Raw genomic sequence first — 9582 nt, forward strand, 5'->3', positions numbered from 1 at the left:
GTTTATGAGAAGCATCGTTGATGATGATTTGATGTTGTTCTGTGTTGATAAATTCTCTTGCTTAAGTATTATTTATTAGTTTTACTAATGATGAATAGATGTTGTTATGTATCATTAAATTCTCTTGAAGAATTATACGCTTATTGTTATTGAATGTGAAATCTCACCCCTTCTGCTTGGAAACTGTTGCCTTTGCATGGGTAACTTGTAGGTAACCAGGATTAGCTGTTGATGTGAGTTGACTCTCTCACGCGTCGTCTTAGGGTCGCTATGATACGTAACGGGATGGGGATATTTATGTTGTCTTCCATTTGTTACGTATTATTATGAATTATGTTGATGAACCACCTAAAATGGAATTTTAATAAGTTGTTTATGTTGAGGCCGTAGTGCCATTTTGTTGAATAATGAATAAATGTTTTTCCGCTGCGATGTAATTTGAATTATTGATGAAAGATGTTTAAATAAATAGTAATTCTACTCTATTTATCTTTTAAAGAAGTGTGACATCCTGTTTAAGTCGAATACTCTGATTATTATGTAAAAAAAAATTCAAGTTGGGAAAACGGGGTGTTACATTAAGCATTGGTTCCATTCCTTCTCCTTGAGACAAGATTGAAGCTAGGGTTTGGTGGTGTGAAGTAGAATTTGTAGCTTGAAGCTGTGATGTGAAAGATCAGTAATGTGAGTTCTTTAGATAGAATTATCCACCCTTGGGTTTATGTATTTTGATTATGTGAGATAATTGCACGAACTTAAGATTTTTACCCCTTTGTTACCATTGATTGTTGAAGTTGTGTAATTGTTGCCATGCACATGTTCCATACTGTTTTCCATGTGTTCTGGGTGTAATATGAACATTAGAGACTCGATTTTGAGGTTTTTGGATCAAAATTTCGAATTCCGCAGATCTGGACTGATGAATGTTTGCTTAAGCGAATGGATGTTCGCTTAAGGGAAGGAATGGCAGAACCAAACCAGAGCTGTTCGCATAGAGCTCGCTTAGGGTTCGCTTAAGCAGTTCTGAAATCCAGTTGTGGTCGTCTGAGGCCCGTTTCTTGCAGTTCCTTTCTAACGTTTAAACCCCTCAATATTGAGAGCCTAATTTGCATTACAACTTAGAGTTTTATCAATAGAAATGCATGGGAATTATTAACAAGTTCAATGGTGAATGGCATACGAGCGAAACATGAATTATGCGGGTACCAATTAAGTCTAAGAATGGGAGAAATCCTAGAGCCTCGACTTAGGTAGTCGAGAATTAGTATGTTACCATGTAACCTAAGTACATTAGCTATATGTCATGTATGATCAAGATTATGCACGAAATGATTCGCCGCTAAACGAGTAGGTTACGGACTCGTGGTGACCATTTAAGTAAGTTATGTATAAGCTCTTTATGTATGAACAAGACTTTAAGCAAGATGTAGGTGTCGTGTCTCTTGCTATCCACGCCAGGGGGATACAAGGGGTTCACACCAGGGGAACGGGATAAGCTCCGCAAGGGGGGGCCCGCACGACACTGAGGGAGTTCAATGTGCCTTAGCTAGGAATTCATCGGTCATGTATGGGATTGTACTCGGGGTTACTCCACCCGATACACTCCATAAAATGAACTCAGATAATATTGTTTGTTCAACGTTAACCTCTAACATAATCAATGACCACAATTATGATATGTTTACGTTTATGATATAAGACATGTGCAAGCTTATGAATCAGGATAAGACTATGAAATTACGCCATTGACGATCCTAGTCTACCCCAGATCGTCTGGTTTAGGACCGTGTCATGAAATAGTTATGATTAGGTCTTGATATGTTTATCGTATCTTGACGTAGCGGCCTTAGGTTCCCTTGACCGCCATGACACGTAGAATGTAAGGCAAGCCTTATGACTTATGATACAAAGAACCTGATGACGGCTCTAGTATGCACGACCGTCTGGGTAAGCAAGCTCCACACACGTATAATCAACCGTCAGGTTGTATTGTAGACATGTGGTGACCCTAGGTTTTCCCCCGAGGTTACCTATAGCCTAGGATTAGGTAGAACTCACTGAGACATTATGTCTCATCCCAATCCTTATTTGTTTCAGATCAGCAGGATGTAGCACCATGTGATCGAATGGATATTCAGCAGGTGCTCGTTCTACCGGTTGCAGGATTTTATTACGGATCCAAGTGTATATATTCTATGTATCGGACGTGTAGTATTGTGTCACTTGTTGTACGAACGTGAATTGTTGTATATATATTCATTCAAAGTCTCTATGTTGTAAATTTTAATGTATCACGTACTAAAGATAATGCACGTGCTAAACTTTCTAGATACGTTTACTATGGGCGTTACATTTGGTATCAGAGCAGGTCGATTCAGATCGTGCCATGGGTCATTAAGTTTCAACTAAAGTAGTGGGGCTATTGGGTTCCGGGTAAATGTTCTAGTTGTTGTTGTTAATTGAGCCTGATCAACTCAATTTAGCACACGACAGTTAGAACGGATGCCTGAGAGCTGAATAGAACCTAGGAGGAACAAATTATGTGATGGAGATACTCAGAAGTATGAACTCGGAGCAAGTGACAGTAAGGATCCACTCACTCCAAAAGGTGGCCGGTGAGCAAAGCAGTCGAAGTTAGATTTCTCCGGGAACGCAGAGGGTTGCTGAGAGTAAGGCAGAGTACCCCAACAGCGTAGGATAAGTGGTTAATGGAATTTTGTATGCGAGAAAGAGAAAAAATTGGAAGCATATAAGTTTGGCATAAAGCCTCTGTTTGAGTCGTAGTTGGAACAAGGTCATGATCCCAACAGAAACAAGTTAAGTTGCTGGGAAGCGGATGAAGTTAAGATCTTATGATATAACCTTGTAACGAGTGTTGTGATGATTATGAAATTAGTTACCGTCGTGTCGTGAATTGCATTGACTGTTGATAGTGTTTGTCATGCTTGGAAATACTGTTGTTTTTATGTTGTCGAATGAATGAAATGCATTAGGACACATGATAATTGAGGGTTCTGTGACGCCACCCGAAACTTTTATTGAAAATCTTTTCTAACTAAATACCCCTCAAATATCAAGTATTTAACATGCATTATGTTTTAAGGTTTTCAAAGAAAAGGCATGAGCAAACACTAACGCAATCAATCTAGTTCAAGGTGACGACCCACACTTTTGTGTCGGAAGCGGGAACATGTTAAGAGATAATCGGGACCCTGGAGTTAAGAAAATCGATATGTGTGGCTACATGATTTCTCAGGTTTTGTGGAGCTATGTCTCTCCCTCGAATCTATGTTTTGCTTAATTAACTTGCTAATGCTCATCACGATGATGGATTATAATGTTTACAAGGTTTTAAAATTGATACACGCATATGGGTGATTAGAGTTGGCGTTTTTGAACTAAATGTGAAATCTGCAGGTCCTGGTCTGTCACAACTCGCTTGAAGTGGGCTGAACTCACCGGGAGCGAGGTTTGACGGCACGGATGTGTTGTCGACTCGTTCCGTGGTTCTATAGTAACGTCTGGGGCAGAGCAACTATATTTTCACATATGGTGAGAAAACCTCAACACCAATGACCTGTGTGCTGGTATTGCGAAGTTTCCTTTAAGAGGAAAATTCAACGAGCAAGTATTGGTATGATTAAGCGAAGCATAAGACGTGGGAATATGAATGTGCATACGTTATAAGTCGAAGTTTTCGGAGATAATCTTAAGTGGGTGCGCCTCTATGTTAGGATGGAATGTTGCAAGTAGACTCAACCATCAAGCACGTGGTGCCGGTGATAAGTGCTAGGAAGTGTTAAATTCATGATATATTTTAAGCACTTTTGTTACTTGTTTTGCAAGTTATTGAGGGAAAAGCCGAGAGATAAGTGATTATTTCCCTTTTACGCTTTATCTATCTAACTTCACCCATTTGTGCAGGATTGGAACTCAAGACATCAAGCAAAGAGCAAAAATGAAGAAAAGTGCAAAGAGGCTGAAAAATGAAGATCACTCGCCTCCAACTCGCCACGACGACCAGCAAAGGCGAGCAATTCCAGTAAGCAACAAAGATCACTCGCCACCAACTCGCATGGCGAGTTGAAGGCGAGCCAACTCGCCATGGCGAATGATTGTACTCGCGAGGCGAGTTAGGGCGACTTAGACTCCTCACAGCTGACGTGGCACAAAACCAATGGTGAAGGAACCTCAACTCGCCATGGCGAATGAAGAAGCTCGCGAGGCGAATTGATGCAGAATCAGAATTCTATAAATAGCCCACTCAACCATTTCATTAAGAATCTTAGTTTTTCATAGTTTTCACTTGTAATATTTCTAGAGGGAGAGATAGGGCTTGTTCTTCATAGAGTGAGAGTGATAGAAAGTGGATTCTTCATCCTTTGTTGAGAAATCACAAGTTGTAATGAATCTTTCTTCTTCAATTCATTCTTGCAAGGCTTCCATGACAATGAGTAGCTAAATATCCTTTGTTGGGATTAGAGGTACTTGATCTTAGCTTAACATGTAATCTTTTGATCTATAAATATATGGTTCTAGCATTTGATTTGATATTGATGTTATTCTTGCACTTTAATGCTTATGTTTGATTTAATTATGATTGAGAAATACTTTTGAATCTAGGTTTAGAATAATCATCTATCAAAACATAGGTTCTAGACATGGAATTGATGTTCTGATAATCACCTTTTGTATCCAAACTTAAAGCTTTCTTATCATTCAATAGATTGAGAAATCATCGATTAAATGATAAGACCGACTCTTGAATCATTCAATATTGTTTGGACATGAATGGTGTTGTCGAGGGATACGTGATAATATCAAAGAAAAGCTAGAATCCATGTATGATCATTAGGTTACGTGTGACGCTTGATCAAGGAACTCTAATCCTAACAAGTTTCACGCCCTATTAATCTCAATTTTATCATTTGCAATTTAGTCATTAAAACAAACAACCAATTATCTTTTAACTTAGAATGATATTTGGTGTCGAACGGTCCGCGATATCGCACTAGTCCCTGAGAATACGATATAAATACTTACAATTGTTTGATGCAAAAATACTACATCAGCCGGTTCAAAGGAGAAGCGGTGCGAGTATATGATACGTAAGTCATGCGAAGTATTTTGTGAAGTAGTGAGGAGAGTAAGTTAGCCCCTCTGTTCGCGACATGTGGATTCCAAAGATGTTACGGAAGTTAAGGTAATTATGCAGCAGGAAGGTTGTAAAATTCCTCAAATCTTAACAGAATAATATTTATGGATCTGATTAGCGCAGCAGAGATAGATCAGTAAGGAATTTACGAGATCCGCAAGACCTTGGACTTCGAGATGATAATTATCGCAGAATATGATAAGTAATGTTAAACTTAGCAAGTAAGGTTCCTAATGGAAAGCAGTAAGTATTGAGTAAAAAGTTTTGGAAGCGTCAAGTTCAAAACAATGAGACTGGGTTAGTCGACAGAAAGCATGGTAAGAATATAATGGACATGTCCTGTCCAAAAGAAGTCAAGAGAGTTTGGAGTCACCTTCGGTGCGTTAATCGGGTTGCTTAGTTGGTGAAGCCAAGTACGCAACAAAGTTGCCAATCGATTAAGGGAGAGTTATGTAATAAGACAAGAGATGTGTATATAAGATTCAAAAGGTTCTTCCTTGCGACTCAAGGTAGCAATCAAGTCATCGAGTGTTATAACCGGTATCCGAATAAAGATGTATTTCTCAGGAGAGGATAACGATACTCGAGCCTTTTCTAGATATAAAGTTCTGAGGATTCATGTTCGTACCCGCTGCAGGATGTTATGGACTTTAAGGATGTATTTTTTATATGTTTTGGACGCGTAGTATTGTATTGATGATTGTACGAACGCACATTGTTGTATAAAATATTCATTCGAAGTCTTTATGTTGTAAAGTTTAATGTATCCAGTACTAAAGATAATGCACGTGTTAAACTTTCTAGATATGTTTAGTATGGGCGTTACAGAGCCACTACTCTAAACCATTGTGGGGACAAAGTCTAAGCATTTCCTTGAAACGCTCCCACACATCATAAAGAGATTCCCCATCTTTTTTATTGAACCGTGAAATTTGGTCTCTTAGTTTAGCAGTTTTAGAAGGGGGAAAGAATCGGGCAAGGAATGCTTGCCTCATTTGATCCCATGAAGTGATGGAACCAACTTCCAATGAATGGAACCAAGCACTAGCTCTATCCCTTAAGATGAAGGGAAAAGGTGCAGCCTTACGGCTTCTTGATTCGCTTTCAAGGTTCCGCTTAGTCTTAAAAAGGTTGAGATATGCAGATTTGGATCCTCAGCAGGTGATCCAGAAAACTGATTTTGCTACACCAAGTTAAGTAGTGCAGGCTTGATCTCAAAGTTGTTACCCTCAACCACTGGGTACACAATAATAGCTTGTGGCTCATCCGTAGATGGTGTTGCATACTCTTTGACTGTGCGTTCAGCCATAGAGATATTATTTCGTGCGTCTCTCTTTCTCTTATGCAAATATCTTTTGATCTCGGAACGAAATCACCAAGACTTTTAGTTCTTCGCATAAAGAGCAAGAACCCAAGAAGTTAACGGTAAAAGAAAGAAGTAGAAGAATAAAAAGAGTAAAAGAAAAGAAAAAAAATTCTAATCACTAAGAAAAAGTTAATCAAACTAGTTAACTCCCGGCAACGGCGCCAAAAACTTGATCAGATAAAACCGCAAGTGCACGGTTCTACCGAAGCAGTAAAAAGAGAGTATTATTCCAACAGGGAGTTGTTCAATTCAATTAACTTTGTTGATGATTAGAAAGAGTTTAAATTGCAAAGTTGGGGTTTTCAAACGGTTGACAATAATAATAATAATAATAATAATAATAATAATAATAATAATAATAAAAGAGCCTTAGGATCATTGGTCCGTCATGGTGACAAACCCTTCTCAAATCAAACCTTAAACCTAGAACTTTATGTTAGACCTTCTTTCTAAAGACAAGTTTCTCTTTACCCTATCACATCTCCTTTCGGTCTCAGTGAGTGTGTTTCTCTAGCAACCACGCCTATTTTCATGGTTGATTGTTATTGAAATCCTTGAAGCTCGAAACTTTATTGTCTCAAGGTTCGCTAGACTATTTTCATGTTTCGCAATGCTTGTCTATATTCACTTGTTACAATATTAAAACTTCATATTTCGATCCATCGATTAATTTAATATTTGTTATTGATTATAAAAACGGTGAAATAGATTAGAAATTAGGGTTACCTAAAATTAGGGTTTAAGGCTTGGTTTGATTAGGATTACGTCATTAGACTTATCCAACAATCTCAAGACAGGAAGAGTCTACTCGCTTATGTTCATCGTAGACATAGAGAAGAAGAAGAGGAAAGTAAATAAAATAACAAGAAAGTAAAAGAAATAACTTTAATAAAGAAAACAATTGTCACTATTTAATTCCAATAACAAAAGATGAATTGTTGTGATAGCTAGCAACTCTATTTATAGTCTACAATGACTTAAGCCCTAAGAAATATAACACTAGAATGTTCCACAAGAAACTACGGGCTTTTAGATCAGAAATAAACTAATAGCTAGCTTGTCTAGGAAGCAAAAAGCAGCTAAAGTGGATCCTGAAGGTTGGCATGGCCGTGTGGCTGGTGGCACTAGCCGTGCCAAGTCTCTGACCTTGGGGAAACATATTTGTGTTCCCAATCTTCATATTTTAGGCATGAATCAGCTCCAAATCCTCTTTCTTTTGCTCCTAGACTGAATCTTTAGAATATTTGTTCTTGAAATTAAATAACTTGCAATTGAAGTAAAAGAGTTTTAAACACTAATTATTGACTCATCACATACCCAAAGGCATACCCCAGAAGAGACATTACTACTCCCTCCAGTCCTTTATACAAGAAACAAAAGACATAAAACATCAAGACCAAAAAAATACATTGAAAATAGTCATCTTCATTTATTACACTTCTACATTTAAAACAATTCTATAAATACCCTTAAATTAATTACTCTTTATTCCATCAACTTACTTACTTTTAATTCTCTCTCACAATCAATAAGGACACAAATGAAATTTAGCTTCAAACATACTTGAAACTTGATCAATCTTCTTATAAAAAGGACCAAAAAATTCTCACTTTTGTTTCTAATAAAAAGGACCGGAGGAAGTATTTTTTTTTTCTTCTCAACGTTTGGGATCCCAACTCAAATCTGGAGAGAAGCACCCAGTTGATACCAGGTGACTACTGGTGGAGTAGTAAATGGTAATGATTTGCCATCTTTTTTTTTTCTACTCTTTATACAACCATGTTGCTATTGCCAAGTAATGTGATATGTAAACCATGTTTCAGCTGGAATCTACAAAGACGGCCATGGTCATGAAGGTTATAAAATATATGGTGTACGGTGATGATGATGACAACCATTGACCACGAGATTAAAAGCCAAATGAAATTATAGAAGCATGGCTATGTTAGAGTACAGTTAGAATACTTGCATAACAGATAAATGCCAGGTGGCAAAACAATTTTAGAACTGTTTGGAATTGTTTAATTTATTGGGAATATTGCGACATTCACCTTGTATCATACTATCAAAATAATTAAATTTCCCCAAGATTCAAAGCCATATAGTAGCAAAAATAAATAGAAGGTTGTGTGTGTGATACATGGTAGATTTGCCCGTGAATTGCAGGCTGGTTAACAAGATGCCGCAATGGAAGGGCACCATCAATTCCACCACATGAATCATAAAGTATAACAGAAAAGCAGTCCATATGCAATCAACTTCCAGCGTATTCTCGGTAAAATTCTTGACGCATCATTCATGGATTTTAATAAAATGGTTCATACTCGCGTTAGGGCTTGTTTGTTTCTTTTGTATCAACATGTCTCCAAGGGTTGAGAGCTTCTCTAATTGCTTGAGCATCTGGAGAATTCTCCAAGGCGCGCTTTTCTGACTCCAAAACAGTTACTTTGTCATCTGCACAATGCAAAAAAGTGAAACAGATTCAAACTTTCTAAACCTAAATCCTTTGATGATGACAGAATTCAAAAGAGCAAGCAAAATCCTCGAGAAAGCAAAATAAATTGATGTAAAAGACAGAGGGGACTTTGTTTAAATTGATGTAAATTCATTCAAAAATAACTTTTTCAAGAGTATAATGAAGGGGATTCCTCACTATCTTTTTAAAAAAAAAAATATTTGGCTAAAAATTAGTGTGTGGAGTGTAGAGGCAATTGTAGAAATTATAAAAAGAAATTTTGCGAATAAAATTTTTCCCCACCTCATGGGAATGTATTTTCCCAACCCTTCCCTTGGGAATAAAACCACCAAAATGTGAGTTTTTTGTTTTTTTCATGGAAAACTATACTGCAACATGGGAATACATAGTATGTTTGTCAAGCTATTACTGCAACTGCTGAAAGGGTCTTACAAATTTATTACAGAAAGAAATTTAGGAATATAAATAGGCCTCTGGTTGTATAGTTTGAGAGGAGGTAGTTAGCGGTCAGTTAGAGTAGTTGGGTTGTTATCTCTTTTGTTATTTCTGTTGGTCTTCTTTTATCGTCAGTCAAGGAGGAGGTAT

General features: G+C 37.4%; 1 non-coding gene across 1 annotated transcript; it reads left to right on the top strand.

The window, feature by feature from the left end:
* The first annotated feature begins 5995 nt into the window (after positions 1-5995).
* LOC112419583 (small nucleolar RNA R71) lies at positions 5996-6102 on the top strand. Its single transcript, XR_003009710.1, has one exon. It is a non-coding gene; the product is annotated as a small nucleolar RNA R71 (small nucleolar RNA).
* The last annotated feature ends 3480 nt before the right edge of the window (positions 6103-9582 follow it).

This window comes from Medicago truncatula, chromosome 2 (assembly GCF_003473485.1).
Source record: "Medicago truncatula cultivar Jemalong A17 chromosome 2, MtrunA17r5.0-ANR, whole genome shotgun sequence".
Classification (NCBI taxonomy): Eukaryota; Viridiplantae; Streptophyta; class Magnoliopsida; order Fabales; family Fabaceae; genus Medicago; species Medicago truncatula.